General features: G+C 41.6%; 1 pseudogene; it reads left to right on the top strand.

The window, feature by feature from the left end:
- The first annotated feature begins 603 nt into the window (after window positions 1-603).
- The window catches only part of LOC137258534 (uncharacterized), a 53,882-nt pseudogene continuing 37,142 nt past the window's right edge, over window positions 604-17,343 (top strand).

Here is a 17,343-nt window from a genome sequence, read left to right as displayed (position 1 = left end):
AAAATGGCATTGCACCATCTCTAATACACCAGTAGACTACATCCCTATAAAGATTTTCGATCTCAAAATGTGACTCTTCAGAACTCATTAACCTGTGAACAGATCTCCTATACTCACGCAACTCCTCGACAACGTAACTAAAGTCCACTGGACATCAAACTTTCATCACCATTAACTGCATTAGACGCACCTAGTTCAGGCTATTATTCATTGACTTTAGTTTATGGACATTATCTCCTACTATTATTCAAAGGCCTTATTTCAGGTTATCATTCATAGGTTTTATTTTATACTATGATTTTACTACGTGTGTCCTTCCTCTCATTTCTTGCGCATTGAGCATGCATCGCTTTGTCAATTTTCAATATTGTTATTTCCCTGTTTCGGCACTTACGTAATATCTCCGAGCTACGACTTTAAGTGATTTGGGGTTTTGAGATAGGAACTGTTGAGTGAAACGTGCTATCTGAATTTCCAAACTATATCTGTTCTATATCTGTGAGCCGACCCCCGAAACCTCGCAGTTGTACAGGTGGAGACGTTTGCAATAACATATCATCAGTTACAAATGTACCCTCTTTAATTCAGCACAGTGCCAGCGGGATGAAGCTGTGGTTGGCGGTATGCGCCCTCGCATGCTTGGTAGGTCAAGGTCACGCCGGAAATATCAGGGCGAACTATGGTCAAGATGCCAAGCTACTTAGGGGCTGGGTAGACACACTTACTGGTCAACAAACGAAGCCCAAATCAAAACCGACAGCCAGGAGCTGGGGCTTCGAATTTTACAACTGGGGATCAACTAAAGGTATGTAACCACATGGTAAAGTTTAGCAGGCAGAGTTCAGGCAACGATAGCAGCAATGGTGTCTGTATATTCCTAGGCTGGTAGTTATTATAGAATGAAATGCACTAATGTTAAAAACTGTGACTTTTGAGTGTGTGGCAAAAATATCTAACAGCTAATGGAATTAAGAGGGATAATCAGTGAGTGAGTAAGTGAGTGGGTGTGTTAGGTGGGAGTTAGGTGAGTAAGCTTATTGTGGGATTGAAGACTGAAGCGTCCTAGGTTATTACCGTTTACCACTTTGTTAAAACCTACAAGCGTGGTGTTGACAAATAAAAAAAACCCCCAAAAACAAAAACAAAACAAAAAGACCCATAAAAACACAGTTTCTGCCAAAACGGGAACCATGATCCTCAGACTGTGACACACATCGGGGACAAATCACTGGTCAAACACATATTCTATGCGACTTCAAAGGAGGTAGCTGTATCGAGGTGGGGATGTCTCAATGCTCATGTCTCACTTGAGGACATCCGGAGCTGTAAAATGGCACCACGTTTTCACTTTATAACTGCCCGCAGCTTAAGTTGATTAATATTTATTGTATTAATCGCCTGTGTTATTACCGACTGAAAATCTGACTACAAGGAAAGTGAAACAACGTTTTATTGTGCCCCTTCAAGCATGGGGAAAATAGGATGCTGATTGCCCTTGTTTGTGTTAAAGTGAAGAGATGCCCCGCCAATGTCGTCTTCGTCGTGGATGGTTCCGACAGCGTCTCTTTAAATGGCTTCCAGAAGGCCAAAGACACCTTGAAGCGTGAAATCAGATCCGTGACATCTTCTTTCGCTGGCACCGACGTCGGTGTCCTCTTCTTCAGCGACGGCATCTACCGTGAGATGCCTCTCCAAACACGCAACGCTGCTCAGTTCCAACAGTTGTACAACGAGATCGACATCCTACAGCAGCCAAGGGACAAGACGGAATTAACAACAGCCCTGCGACGCTCACGACAGCTTCTTGAGCAGTACAAGATGGAGGGTAACGTCATAGTTGTTATCTCCGACGGATGTCCCTATAACCTCCACGCAACTGTCAACGAGGCTCTTCTGTCTTGGCTGGAGGGCATCTTCATTATCAGCATGGGGATTGAGGAACCCCAAATCAGCCTCCAAAAGAAGATTTCAAGTAGAATCCAGGACGGTAATACGTCTATAGACTGGAGCGACATACTCATGTGCCCAGGTCAGTACACAGGTGTAAAAAGAATGATTTCTATTTTTACAGATTTGTGTTACGTGATGGCTGAAGGGCTGTACTGGACTCCATTGGACTGCATTAGACTGTCTTTAGTAGCAGAAAGATACATTAAATTGTACTAAACTAGACGAAGTTGCATAAAACTGCATTGAGTTGTACTGGACGGAACAGAGTTACACTGAACTACATTGTGTTGTACTGGACGGAACAGAGTTACACTGAACTGCATTGTGTTGTACTGGACGGAACAGAGTTACACTGAACTACATTGAGTTGTACTGGACGGAACAGAGTTACACTGAACTACATTGTGTTGTACTGGACGGAACAGAGTTACACTGAACTGCATTGTGTTGTACTGGACGGAACAGAGTTACACTGAACTACATTGAGTTGTACTGGACTGAACAGAGTTACACTGAACTACATTGAGTTGTACCGGACTGCATTATACTTCATTGAGTAGTATTGGACTACATCAAGTTGTATAGGACGACATTACCTTGTTTGGGACTTCAGTGAGCTGTATAGAACGGCACTGAGTTGTCACGTTTGTTAGACATTGTATATCAGAATATGGTAGCAAACCAGCTCTACCGTGACCTAACACCAGTTTTGTCATTTGTTGCAGGGGTCATTCTCCCCGGGATCCCAGCCAATTCGAGTAAGTTTTGGAAAGCCATTTAGAAGTTGAACGAATATGAATACATGACACGTTTTATGGATGACAACTTCCTTTTATTCTTTACACGACGTTTCAGAGCTAATTCTTTCTTCTTCATTCACCTGATGAAGGAGCAAGAATTATCTCTGAAACGTCGTGTACAGAATAAAAAGAAGTTGTCATCCACAAAGCGTGCCATGTATTCAATTCCAGTATGTTTAGATGAAGGTTTTACTATACGCTCAGTGGTATGAGTGTATGTAAGTTGTGCCTACAATAGTTGTTAGCTTGCATGAAAATCAAATAGTAAACGCTTTCCTTCCACAGATTGCCGTGATTTCATGTTCGTTGTGGATGGCTCGGATAGTCTGTGCCACCACCAGGACATTGTCAAGGCCTATCTGAAGAGCGCCATCCATCGTTATGAGAACGTTTCCAACGCCATAGGCGTGACCGTCTTCGGCACCGAAATTGGTAGTCAGGCTGCTCCGAACACCAACAAGATGGTTGTAGAAGCAGAGATAAATGGTTTGAACTTTCCTCTGAGCGGGACTAGGACCACGAGCGGCATTGTCGAAGCCCAGAAACTCCTCGACCAGGCTGGGAGAAACAACGAAAAAGCACTTGTTCTCATCACCGATGGGCCTCCACTCAGTTTGGAGAACGCCATCGATGCTGTCAACGACGCTCGTAGGGCGGGTTATGAAGTTATCGTCATCGGAGTCGGTGACGACATCAGAAGTTCCGACCTTCTGAGCCTTGCTGGCAACAATCGCGACAACCTGTTCGAGATCAACACCTATCTGGAACTATATTCTGTTGAATTCAGCTCATTGCTCTGTGGAGGTAGGTGCCTTTATACTTCTTTCACCGTTACAAATAGCACTATGCTAAAAATACCAACATCTACATGTACTTGCACTATACACACTTCTACAACAACATACCCCTAAAGCAACAGCCGATGAATAGAGTGAAGATTCTGGACATCTATTCTGCAGAACCCATACGTAACAGTTTGCAATGTTCTTTTCAGGTGTTGTTCGCGTGTGCGACAATACCATCGCTGGTTGTATCAACGGCTACCCCCAGTTTGACTTCAACGGTATTTGCGGCTGTGTCTGCAACCCCGGGTTCATCGGAGCTACCTGCAGTGAAACAGATAGTGGGTTACCTTCCTTTTATTTGGCATTGGTTTTGCGATTATTGTTCGCGAGTCGCCCACTTTGTGATGTTATCCTCTGTATGCTTTTCCTAATTTATCGCACCTTTTTCAAATACAAGTCCATCCAAAGAGGCATGCTATTTAGACACTACACAACACTTTAAAACTGTGTGATATTCTTTCATTTCAGAAGTGCGGTGAATGGCACATAAATGGGTGCTTATCTGTGCATGAAAATACATACTTCAATATTTTTATAAATATTCCATTGACATTTACTGAATCGTTATGATGGTTTTATAAGTTTTCATAACCATTACCGATGATTTTTACTTCTTGTTTCCAAACTGTGTGAGGCTATCTGTGCTGAGATATAACTGTATGCGTTGTCCTAGCCTGCTAGACTGTTACAGCCGATGTTTGTACAAATGCTGAAATCGGATGCATCAACGGTAATGCTAACTTCGACAACACCAATGTCTGTCGCTGTTTCTGTGCCGCTGGCTACACCGGATCCAGATGTGAAAACCGTGGTAAGTGAGTGCGCGCGTGCGTGTGTGTGTGTGTGTGTGTCTGTGTATGTGTGTGTGTGTGTGTCTGTGTGTGTGAGAGAGAGAGAGAGAGAGAGAAGAATGAAGTGCTGTGTTGGTGGAGGAGACACACTAAGTCTGCTGCTTACATACTACCTTCTCTGTCCACGAAAACAGTCTTTCACTGAAATTTCGGTTTTTCGCAGTATGTACGAACGCTCTCACTGGCTGCATCAATGGTGTCGCTCAAGCTGACAACTTCGGCAATTGTCTCTGTGCGTGTAGTGCCGGCTGGAGCGGAACACGATGTGACATCAGAGGTGAGAGGCAATGTGAATAGTGAGTTAAGCTGTCAGTCAGCCTGTTCAGTCAGTCAGCTTGTGTCAGTCCACTCAACCGTAAATATTGCACTACATACGTTTCCTCAAGAAAAGATTCAATTTTCCGTCTATGTTTCTCAGTTTGACCTGGAAATGATCAACATCCTTAACAACAGGAAATTATGGAAGTACGTGTACTACAAATTAAAAAAAATATGCCATATAAGTATAGACCAACCTGAGCAACTTGTGTTGAGCACAAATGCTGACATTAATTCTATATCTGGCTGTATCTGGCTCCATCAAGGAAAAAATACATGAAATCTAAATTGTAAGAAAGTGATAAAGTACAAATAGATATTGTATATTCGTAGACTGAATGTCAATTGCATTTAATTGGGAGCAATATTGCTTTTAGTGATCCCAAGCGCTGACACTGACAGAACCCCTGTATCTGGCACTTTTCGACGATGTGTTTGTAGATGCAGAATTGCATATACTGGAACAAACTTCCAGACTAGGGGTCAGTGTATGCAATCGTTATTGTCGGCGTTTTCATTCATAAAAACATTTAATGATATGTATGTACAAATACACCAGATGTATTGACTCTTGAGGTTCATCTAATGTATGGAGAAGAAAACGAAACTGACAAATGCGAAAGTCTCTTGACTTAGATTTCAGTGAAGCCCATTTTGTAAAACATTGTCCCTACTTTAGTGTGCACAAGCGCTGACATCAGCTGTCAAAATGGCGGAACTCCTATACCTGGCTCTTTTGGACAATGCATCTGTAGCTGCAGAAATGACTATACTGGAAGCAACTGTCAGAACAGAGGTCAGTGCACGCGAGTGTTATGATCAACATTTTCAATTGCTTTTGTCGGTCTGTCCAAATGTCTTCCAAATGACATGATGAAAACATTTGATGATGCGTATGTACAAATACATCAGGTTTTTTAATTCTTGAGGTTCATCTAATGTTTGAAGAAAGGAGAACTGACAAATGTATGCACAAGCGCTGACAATAACTGTCAAAATGGCAGAACCCCTGTTTCTGGCTCATTTGGGAGCTGTGCATGTAGCTGCAGAAATGACTATAGTGGAAGCAACTGTCAGACCAAACGTCAGAGTAGGCAAGCCTTATGATCAACATTTTCCACTGCTTTTAGTCGGTCTGTCCAAATGTCTTCCAAATGATGTGATGAAAACATTTGATGATATGTATGTACAAATAGATCAGGTGTATTAACTCTTGAGGTTCATGTAATATGTAAGAAGAAAAGAAAACTGATAAATGGGAGGGTCTCTTGACTTAGATTTCAGTGAAGTCCATTTTGTAAAATATTGTCCCATCTTTAGTATGCACAAGCACTGACATCAGCTGTCCAAATGGCGGACCACTGTATCTGGCTCATTTAGGAGCTGTGCATGTAGCTGCAGAAATAACTACAGTGGAAGCAACTGTCAGACCAGACGTCAGTGCACGCGAGCGTTATGTTCAACATTTTTCATTGCTTTTTGTCGGTCTGTCCAAATGTCTTCCAAATGATATGATGAAAACATTTGATGATATGTATGTACAAACACATCAGGAGTGTTAACTCTTGAGGTTCATCTAATGTTCAAGAAGGAAAGAAAACTGATAAATGGGAGGGTGTTTTGACTTAGATTTCAGTGAAGCCCATTTTGTAAAATATTGTCCCACCTTTAGTGTCCACAAGCGCTGACATGAGCTGTCCAAATGGCGGACCACTGTATCTGGCTCATTTGGGAGCTGTGCATGTAGCTGCAGAAATAACTACAGTGGAAGCAACTGTCAGACCAAACGTCAGTGCACGCAAGCGTTATGATCAACATTTTCCATTGCTTTTTATCTTCCAAATGATATGATGAAAACATTTGATGATGTGTATGTACAAATACATCAGATGTTTTAACTCTTGAGGTTCATCCAATGTTCAAGAAGGAAAGAAAACTGATAAATGGAAGGGTCTCTTGACTTAGATTTCAGTGAAGCCCATTTTGTAAAATATTGTCCCACCTTTAGTGTGCACAAACGCTGACATCAGCTGTCAAAATGGCGGAACTCCTACAACTGGCTCTTTTGGACGATGCATCTGTAGCTGCAGAAATGGCTATACTGGAAGCAACTGTCAGACCAGAGGTTAGTGCACGCAAGCGTCATGTTCAACATTTTTTATTGCTTTTGTCGGTCTGTCCAAATGTCTTCCAAATGACATAATGAAAACATTTGATGATGTGTATGTACAAATAGATCAAGTGTTTTAACTCTTGAGGTTCATCTAATGTTTGAAGAAAGGAGAACTGACAAATGTATGCACAAGCGCTGACAATAACTGTCAAAATGGCAGAACCCCTGTTTCTGGCTCATTTGGGAGCTGTGCATGTAGCTGCAGAAATAACTACAGTGGAAGCAACTTTTAGACCAGACGTCAGTCCACGCAAGCGTTATGATCAACATTTTCCATTGCTTTTTGTCGGTCTGTCCAAATGTCTTCCAAATGATATGATGAAAACATTTGATGATGTGTATGTACAAATACATCAGATGTTTTAACTCTTGAGGTTCATCTAATGTTCAAGAAGGAAAGAAAACTGATAAATGGGAGGGTCTCTTGACTTAGATTTCAGTGAAGCCCATTTTTGTAAAATATTGTCCCACCTTTAGTATGCACAAGCACTGACATCAGCTGTCCAAATGGCGGACCACTGTATCTGGCTCATTTGGGAGCTGTGCATGTAGCTGCAGAAATAACTACAGTGGAAGCAACTGTCAGACCAAACGTCAGTGCAGGCAAGCGTTATGATCAACATTTTCCATTGCTTTTTGTCGGTCTGTCCAAATGTCTTCCAAATGATATGATGAAAACATTTGATGATATGTATGTACAAATACATCAGATCTTTTAACTCTTGAGGTTCATCTAATGTTCAAGAAGAAAAGAAAACTGATAAATGGGAGGGTCTCTTGACTTAGATTTCAGTGAAGCCCATTTTTGTAAAATATTGTCCCATCTTTAGTATGCACAAGCACTGACATCAGCTGTCCAAATGGCGGACCCCTGTATCTGGCTCATTTGGGAGCTGTGCATGTAGCTGCAGAAATAACTACAGTGGAAGCAACTGTCAGACCAGACGTCAGTGCACGCGAGCGTTATGTTCAACATTTTTCATTGCTTTTTGTCGGTCTGTCCAAATGTCTTCCAAATGATATGATGAAAACATTTGATGATATGTATGTACAAACACATCAGGAGTGTTAACTCTTGAGGTTCATCTAATGTTCAAGAAGGAAAGAAAACTGATAAATGGGAGGGTGTTTTGACTTAGATTTCAGTGAAGCCCATCTTTGTAAAATATTGTCCCATCTTTAGTGTGCACAAGCACTGACATCAGCTGTCCAAATGGCGGACCACTGTATCTGGCTCATTTGGGAGCTGTGCATGTAGCTGCAGAAATAACTACAGTGGAAGCAACTGTCAGACCAAACGTCAGTGCACGCAAGCGTTATGATCAACATTTTCCATTGCTTTTTATCTTCCAAATGATATGATGAAAACATTTGATGATGTGTATGTACAAACACATCAGGAGTGTTAACTCTTGAGGTTCATATAATGTTTAAGAAGGAAAGAAAACTGATAAATGGAAGGGTCTCTTGACTTAGATTTCAGTGAAGCCCATTTTGTAAAATATTGTCCCACCTTTAGTGTGCACAAGCGCTGACATCAGCTGTCAAAATGGCGGAACTCCTACAGCTGGCTCTTTTGGACGATGCATCTGTAGCTGCAGAAATGGCTATACTGGAAGCAACTGTCAGAGCAGAGGTTAGTGCACGCGAGCGTTATGTTGAACATTTTTCATTGCTTTTGTCGGTCTGCCCAAATGTCTTCCAAATGAGATAATGAAAACATTTGATGATGTGTATGTACAAATAGATCAAGTGTTTTAACTCTTGAGGTTCATCTAATGTTTGAAGAAACTGACAAATGTATGCACAAGCGCTGACAATAACTGTCAAAATGGCGGAACCCCTGTTTCTGGCTCATTGGGGAGCTGTGCATGTAGCTGCAGAAATAACTACAGTGGAAGCAACTGTCAGACCAGACGTCAGTGCACGCGAGCGTTATGTTCAACATTTTTCATTGGTTTTGTCGGTCTCTCCGTATGTCTTCCAAATGATATGATGAAAACATTTGATGATGTGTATGTACAAACACATCAGGAGTGTTAACTCTTGAGGTTCATCCAATGTTTAAGAAGGAAAGAAAACTTATAAATGGGAGGTTCTCTTGACTTAGATTTCAGTGAAGCCCATTTTGTAAAATATTGTCCCATCTTTAGTGTGCACAAGCGCTGACATCAGCTGTCAAAATGGCGGAACTCCTACAGCTGGCTCTTTTGGACGATGCATGTGTAGCTGCAGAAATGGCTATACTGGAAGCAACTGTCAGAGCAGAGGTTAGTGCACGCGAGCGTTATGTTGAACATTTTTCATTGCTTTTGTCGGTCTGCCCAAATGTCTTCCAAATGAGATAATGAAAACATTTGATGATGTGTATGTACAAATAGATCAAGTGTTTTAACTCTTGAGGTTCATCTAATGTTTGAAGAAAGGAGAACTGACAAATGTATGCACAAGCGCTGACAATAACTGTCAAAATGGCGGAACCCCTGTTTCTGGCTCATTTGGGAGCTGTGCATGTAGCTGCAGAAATGACGACAGTGGAAGCAACTATCAGATCAGACGTCAGTGCACCCGAGCGTTCTGACATCAGCTGTCCAAATGGCGGACCCCTGTATCTGGCTCATTGGGGAGCTGTGCATGTAGCTGCAGAAATGACTATAGTGGAAGCAACTGTCAGACCAGAGGTCAGAGTACGCAAGCCTTATAGACAGCAGTTCTAATTGCTTCTTGTGAATCCGTCCAAATGTCTTCCAAATGACATGATAAAAACATTTGATGATGTTCATGTACAAATACACCAGATCTATTAACTCTTGAGGTTCATCTAATGTTTAAGAAGAAAAGAAAACTGATAAATGGGAGGGTCTCTTGACTTAGATTTCAGTGAAGCCCATTTTGTAAAATATTGTCCCACCTTTAGTGTGCACAAGCGCTGACATCAGCTGTCAAAATGGCGGAACTCCTACAACTGGCTCTTTTGGACGATGCATCTGCAGCTGCAGAAATGGCTATACTGGAAGCAACTGTCAGACCAGAGGTTAGTGCACGCAAGCGTCATGTTCAACATTTTTTATTGCTTTTGTCGGTCTGTCCAAATGTCTTCCAAATGACATAATGAAAACATTTGATGATGTGTATGTACAAATAGATCAAGTGTTTTAACTCTTGAGGTTCATCTAATGTTTGAAGAAAGGAGAACTGACAAATGTATGCACAAGCGCTGACAATAACTGTCAAAATGGCGGAACCCCTGTTTCTGGCTCATTTGGGAGCTGTGCATGTAGCTGCAGAAATAACTACAGTGGAAGCAACTGTCAGACCAGACGTCAGTGCACGCGAGCGTTATGTTCAACATTTTTTATTGCTTTTGTCGGTCTGTCCAAATGTCTTCCAAATGATATGATGAAAACATTTGATGATGTGTATGTACAAACACATCAGGAGTGTTAACTCTTGAGGTTCATCCAATGTTTAAGAAGGAAAGAAAACTTATAAATGGGAGGTTCTCTTGACTTAGATTTCAGTGAAGCCCATTTTGTAAAATATTGTCCCACCTTTAGTGTGCACAAGCGCTGACATCAGCTGTCAAAATGGCGGAACTCCTACAGCTGGCTCTTTTGGACGATGCATGTGTAGCTGCAGAAATGGCTATACTGGAAGCAACTGTCAGAGCAGAGGTTAGTGCACGCAAGCGTTATGTTGAACATTTTTCATTGCTTTTGTCGGTCTGCCCAAATGTCTTCCAAATGAGATAATGAAAACATTTGATGATGTGTATGTACAAATAGATCAAGTGTTTTAACTCTTGAGGTTCATCTAATGTTTGAAGAAAGGAGAACTGACAAATGTATGCACAAGCGCTGACAATAACTGTCAAAATGGCGGAACCCCTGTTTCTGGCTCATTTGGGAGCTGTGCATGTAGCTGCAGAAATGACGACAGTGGAAGCAACTATCAGATCAGACGTCAGTGCACCCGAGCGTTCTGACATCAGCTGTCCAAATGGCGGACCCCTGTATCTGGCTCATTGGGGAGCTGTGCATGTAGCTGCAGAAATGACTATAGTGGAAGCAACTGTCAGACCAGAGGTCAGAGTACGCAAGCCTTATAGACAGCAGTTCTAATTGCTTCTTGTGAATCCGTCCAAATGTCTTCCAAATGACATGATAAAAACATTTGATGATGTTCATGTACAAATACACCAGATCTATTAACTCTTGAGGTTCATCTAATGTTTAAGAAGAAAAGAAAACTGATAAATGGGAGGGTCTCTTGACTTAGATTTCAGTGAAGCCCATTTTGTAAAATATTGTCCCACCTTTAGTGTGCACAAGCGCTGACATCAGCTGTCAAAATGGAGGAACTCCTACAACTGGCCCTTTTGGACGATGCATCTGCAGCTGCAGAAATGGCTATACTGGAAGCAACTGTCAGACCAGAGGTTAGTGCACGCAAGCGTCATGTTCAACATTTTTTATTGCTTTTGTCGGTCTGTCCAAATGTCTTCCAAATGACATAATGAAAACATTTGATGATGTGTATGTACAAATAGATCAAGTGTTTTAACTCTTGAGGTTCATCTAATGTTTGAAGAAAGGAGAACTGACAAATGTATGCACAAGCGCTGACAATAACTGTCAAAATGGCGGAACCCCTGTTTCTGGCTCATTTGGGAGCTGTGCATGTAGCTGCAGAAATAACTACAGTGGAAGCAACTGTCAGACCAGACGTCAGTGCACGCGAGCGTTATGTTCAACATTTTCCATTGCTTTTTGTCGGTCTGTCCAAATGTCTTCCAAAAGATATGATGAAAACATTTGATGATATGTATGTACAAACACATCAGGAGTGTTAACTCTTGAGGTTCATCTAATGTTTAAGAAGGAAAGAAAACTGATGAATGGGAGGGTCTCTTGACTTAGATTTCAGTGAAGCCCATTTTTGTAAAATATTGTCCCACCTTTAGTATGCACAAGCACTGACATCAGCTGTCCAAGTGGCGGACCACTGTTTCTGGCTCATTTGGGAGCTGTGCATGTAGCTGCAGAAATAACTATAGTGGAAGGAACTGTCAGACCATACGTCAGTGCACGCGAGCGTTATGATCAACATTTTCCATTGCTTTTGTCGGTCTCTCCGTATGTCTTCCAAATGATATGATGAAAACATTTGATGATGTGTATGTACAAACACATCAGGAGTGTTAACTCTTGAGGTTCATCCAATGTTTAAGAAGGAAAGAAAACTTATAAATGGGAGGGTCTCTTGACTTAGATTTCAGTGAAGCCCATTTTGTAAAATATTGTCCCACCTTTAGTGTGCACATGCGCTGACATCAGCTGTCCAAATGGCGGACCACTGTTTCTGGCTCATTTGGGAGCTGTGCATGTAGCTGCAGAAATAACTATAGTGGAAGCAACTGTCAGACCAGACGTCAGTGCACGCGAGCGTTATGATCAACATTTTCCATTGCTTTTTGTCGGTCTGTCCAAATGTCTTCCAAATGATATGATGAAAACATTTGATGATGTGTATGTACAAACACATCAGGAGTGTTAACTCTTGAGGTTCATCCAATGTTTAAGAAGGAAAGAAAACTTATAAATGGGAGGTTCTCTTGACTTAGATTTCAGTGAAGCCCATTTTGTAAAATATTGTCCCACCTTTAGTGTGCACAAGCGCTGACATCAGCTGTCAAAATGGCGGAACTCCTACAGCTGGCTCTTTTGGACGATGCATGTGTAGCTGCAGAAATGGCTATACTGGAAGCAACTGTCAGAGCAGAGGTTAGTGCACGCGAGCGTTATGTTGAACATTTTTCATTGCTTTTGTCGGTCTGCCCAAATGTCTTCCAAATGAGATAATGAAAACATTTGATGATGTGTATGTACAAATAGATCAAGTGTTTTAACTCTTGAGGTTCATCTAATGTTTGAAGAAAGGAGAACTGACAAATGTATGCACAAGCGCTGACAATAACTGTCAAAATGGCGGAACCCCTGTTTCTGGCTCATTTGGGAGCTGTGCATGTAGCTGCAGAAATGACGACAGTGGAAGCAACTATCAGATCAGACGTCAGTGCACCCGAGCGTTCTGACATCAGCTGTCCAAATGGCGGACCCCTGTATCTGGCTCATTGGGGAGCTGTGCATGTAGCTGCAGAAATGACTATAGTGGAAGCAACTGTCAGACCAGAGGTCAGAGTACGCAAGCCTTAAAGACAGCAGTTCTAATTGCTTCTTGTGAATCCGTCCAAATGTCTTCCAAATGACATGATAAAAACATTTGATGATGTTCATGTACAAATACACCAGATCTATTAACTCTTGAGGTTCATCTAATGTTTAAGAAGAAAAGAAAACTGATAAATGGGAGGGTCTCTTGACTTAGATTTCAGTGAAGCCCATTTTGTAAAATATTGTCCCACCTTTAGTGTGCACAAGCGCTGACATCAGCTGTCAAAATGGCGGAACTCCTACAACTGGCCCTTTTGGACGATGCATCTGCAGCTGCAGAAATGGCTATACTGGAAGCAACTGTCAGACCAGAGGTTAGTGCACGCAAGCGTCATGTTCAACATTTTTTATTGCTTTTGTCGGTCTGTCCAAATGTCTTCCAAATGACATAATGAAAACATTTGATGATGTGTATGTACAAATAGATCAAGTGTTTTAACTCTTGAGGTTCATCTAATGTTTGAAGAAAGGAGAACTGACAAATGTATGCACAAGCGCTGACAATAACTGTCAAAATGGCGGAACCCCTGTTTCTGGCTCATTTGGGAGCTGTGCATGTAGCTGCAGAAATAACTACAGTGGAAGCAACTGTCAGACCAGACGTCAGTGCACGCGAGCGTTATGTTCAACATTTTCCATTGCTTTTTGTCGGTCTGTCCAAATGTCTTCCAAAAGATATGATGAAAACATTTGATGATATGTATGTACAAACACATCAGGAGTGTTAACTCTTGAGGTTCATCTAATGTTTAAGAAGGAAAGAAAACTGATGAATGGGAGGGTCTCTTGACTTAGATTTCAGTGAAGCCCATTTTTGTAAAATATTGTCCCACCTTTAGTATGCACAAGCACTGACATCAGCTGTCCAAGTGGCGGACCACTGTTTCTGGCTCATTTGGGAGCTGTGCATGTAGCTGCAGAAATAACTATAGTGGAAGCAACTGTCAGACCATACGTCAGTGCACGCGAGCGTTATGATCAACATTTTCCATTGCTTTTGTCGGTCTCTCCGTATGTCTTCCAAATGATATGATGAAAACATTTGATGATGTGTATGTACAAACACATCAGGAGTGTTAACTCTTGAGGTTCATCCAATGTTTAAGAAGGAAAGAAAACTTATAAATGGGAGGGTCTCTTGACTTAGATTTCAGTGAAGCCCATTTTGTAAAATATTGTCCCACCTTTAGTGTGCACATGCGCTGACATCAGCTGTCCAAATGGCGGACCACTGTTTCTGGCTCATTTGGGAGCTGTGCATGTAGCTGCAGAAATAACTATAGTGGAAGCAACTGTCAGACCAGACGTCAGTGCACGCGAGCGTTATGATCAACATTTTCCATTGCTTTTTGTCGGTCTGTCCAAATGTCTTCCAAATGATATGATGAAAACATTTGATGATATGTATGTACAAACACATCAGGAGTGTTAACTCTTGAGGTTCATCTAATGTTTAAGAAGAAAAGAAAACTGATAAATGGGAGGGTCTCTTGACTTAGATTTCAGTGAAGCCCATATCTTTAAATATTGTCCCACCTTTAGTGTGCACATGCGCTGACATCAGCTGTCCAAATGGCGGACCCCTGTATCTGGCTCATTGGGGAGCTGTGCATGTAGCTGCAGAAATGACTATAGTGGAAGCAACTGTCAGACCAGAGGTCAGAGTACGCGAGCCTTATAGACAGCAGTTCTAATTGCATCTTGTGAATCCGTCCAAATGTCTTCCAAATGACATGATAAAAACATTTGATGATGTTCATGTACAAATACACCAGATCTATTAACTCTTGAGGTTCATCTAATGTTTAAAAAGAAAAGAAAACTGACAAATGGGAGGGTCTCTTGACTTAGATTTCAGTGAAGCCCATTTTGTAAAATATTGTCCCACCTTTAGTGTGCACAAGCACTGACATCAGCTATCAAAATGGCGGAACTCCTATACCTGGCTCTTTTGGACGATGCATGTGTAGCTGCAGAAATGGCTATACTGGAAGCAACTGCACACTTTTTCCATTGCTTTTGTCAGTCTGTCCAAATGTCTTCCAAATGATATGATGAAAACATTTGATGATGTGTATGTACAAATACATCGGGTGTGTTAACTCTTGAGGTTCATCTAATGTTTAAGAAGGAAAGAAAACTGATAAATGGGAGGGTCTCTTGACTTAGATTTCAGTGAAGCCCATTTTGTAAAATATTGTCCCACCTTTAGTGTGCACAAGCGCTGACGTCAGCTGTCAAAATGGCGGAACTCCTACAACTGGCTCTTTTGGACGATGCATCTGCAGCTGCAGAAATGGCTATACTGGAAGCAACTGTCAGACCAGAGGTTAGTGCACGCAAGCGTTATGTTGAACATTTTTCATTGCTTTTGTCGGTCTGCCCAAATGTCTTCCAAATGACATAATGAAAACATTTGATGATGTGTATGTACAAATAGATCAAGTGTTTTAACTCTTGAGGTTCATCTAATGTTTGAAGAAAGGAGAACTGACAAATGTATGCACAAGCGCTGACAATAACTGTCAAAATGGCGGAACCCCTGTTTCTGGCTCATTTGGGAGCTGTGCATGTAGCTGCAGAAATGACGACAGTGGAAGCAACTGTCAGACCAGACGTCAGTGCACGCGAGCGTTATGACATCAGCTGTCCAAATGGCGGACCCCTGTATCTGACTCATTGGGGAGGTGTGCATGTAGCTGCAGAAATGGCTATAGTGTAAGCAACTGTCAGACCAGAGGTCAGAGTACGCAAGCCTTATAGACAGCAGTTCTAATTGTTTCTTGTGAATCCGTCCAAATGTCTTCCAAATGACAAGATGAAAACGTTTGATGATGTTATTGTACAAATACACCAGATCTATTAACTCTTGAGGTTCATCTAATGTTTAAGAAGAAAAGAAAACTGATGAATGGGAGGTTAACATTGTCAACATTTTCCATTGGTTTTGTCGGTCTGTCCAAATGTCTTCCAAATGACATGATAAAAAACATTTGATGATGTTCATGTACAAATACACCAGATCTATTAACTCTTGAGGTTCATCTCATGTTTAAGAAGGAAAGAAAACTGACAAATGGGAGGGTCTCTTGACTTAGATTTCAGTGAAGCCCATTTTGTAAAATATTGTCCCACCTTTAGTGTGCACAAGCACTGACATCAGCTATCAAAATGGCGGAACTCCTATACCTGGCTCTTTTGGACGATGCATGTGTAGCTGCAGAAATGGCTATACTGGAAGCAACTGCACACTTTTTCCATTGCTTTTGTCGGTCTGTCCAAATGTCTTCCAAATGATATGATGAAAACATTTGATGATGTGTATGTACAAATACATCGGGTGTGTTAACTCTTGAGGTTCATCTAATGTTTAAGAAGGAAAGAAAACTGATAAATGGGAGGGTCTCTTGACTTAGATTTCAGTGAAGCCCATTTTGTAAAATATTGTCCCACCTTTAGTGTGCACAAGCGCTGACGTCAGCTGTCAAAATGGCGGAACTCCTACAACTGGCTCTTTTGGACGATGCATCTGCAGCTGCAGAAATGGCTATACTGGAAGCAACTGTCAGACCAGAGGTTAGTGCACGCAAGCGTTATGTTGAACATTTTTCATTGCTTTTGTCGGTCTGCCCAAATGTCTTCCAAATGACATAATGAAAACATTTGATGATGTGTATGTACAAATAGATCAAGTGTTTTAACTCTTGAGGTTCATCTAATGTTTGAAGAAAGGAGAACTGACAAATGTATGCACAAGCGCTGACAATAACTGTCAAAATGGCGGAACCCCTGTTTCTGGCTCATTTGGGAGCTGTGCATGTAGCTGCAGAAATGACGACAGTGGAAGCAACTGTCAGACCAGACGTCAGTGCACGCGAGCGTTATGACATCAGCTGTCCAAATGGCGGACCCCTGTATCTGACTCATTGGGGAGGTGTGCATGTAGCTGCAGAAATGGCTATAGTGCAAGCAACTGTCAGACCAGAGGTCAGAGTACGCAAGCCTTATAGACAGCAGTTCTAATTGTTTCTTGTGAATCCGTCCAAATGTCTTCCAAATGACAAGATGAAAACGTTTGATGATGTTATTGTACAAATACACCAGATCTATTAACTCTTGAGGTTCATCTAATGTTTAAGAAGAAAAGAAAACTGATGAATGGGAGGTTAACAT

Source organism: Haliotis asinina, chromosome 1 (assembly GCF_037392515.1).
Source record: "Haliotis asinina isolate JCU_RB_2024 chromosome 1, JCU_Hal_asi_v2, whole genome shotgun sequence".
Classification (NCBI taxonomy): domain Eukaryota; kingdom Metazoa; phylum Mollusca; class Gastropoda; order Lepetellida; family Haliotidae; genus Haliotis; species Haliotis asinina.
The sequence above is the reverse complement of the archived record's forward strand: the minus strand, read 5'-3'. Positions and strand labels throughout refer to the sequence as shown.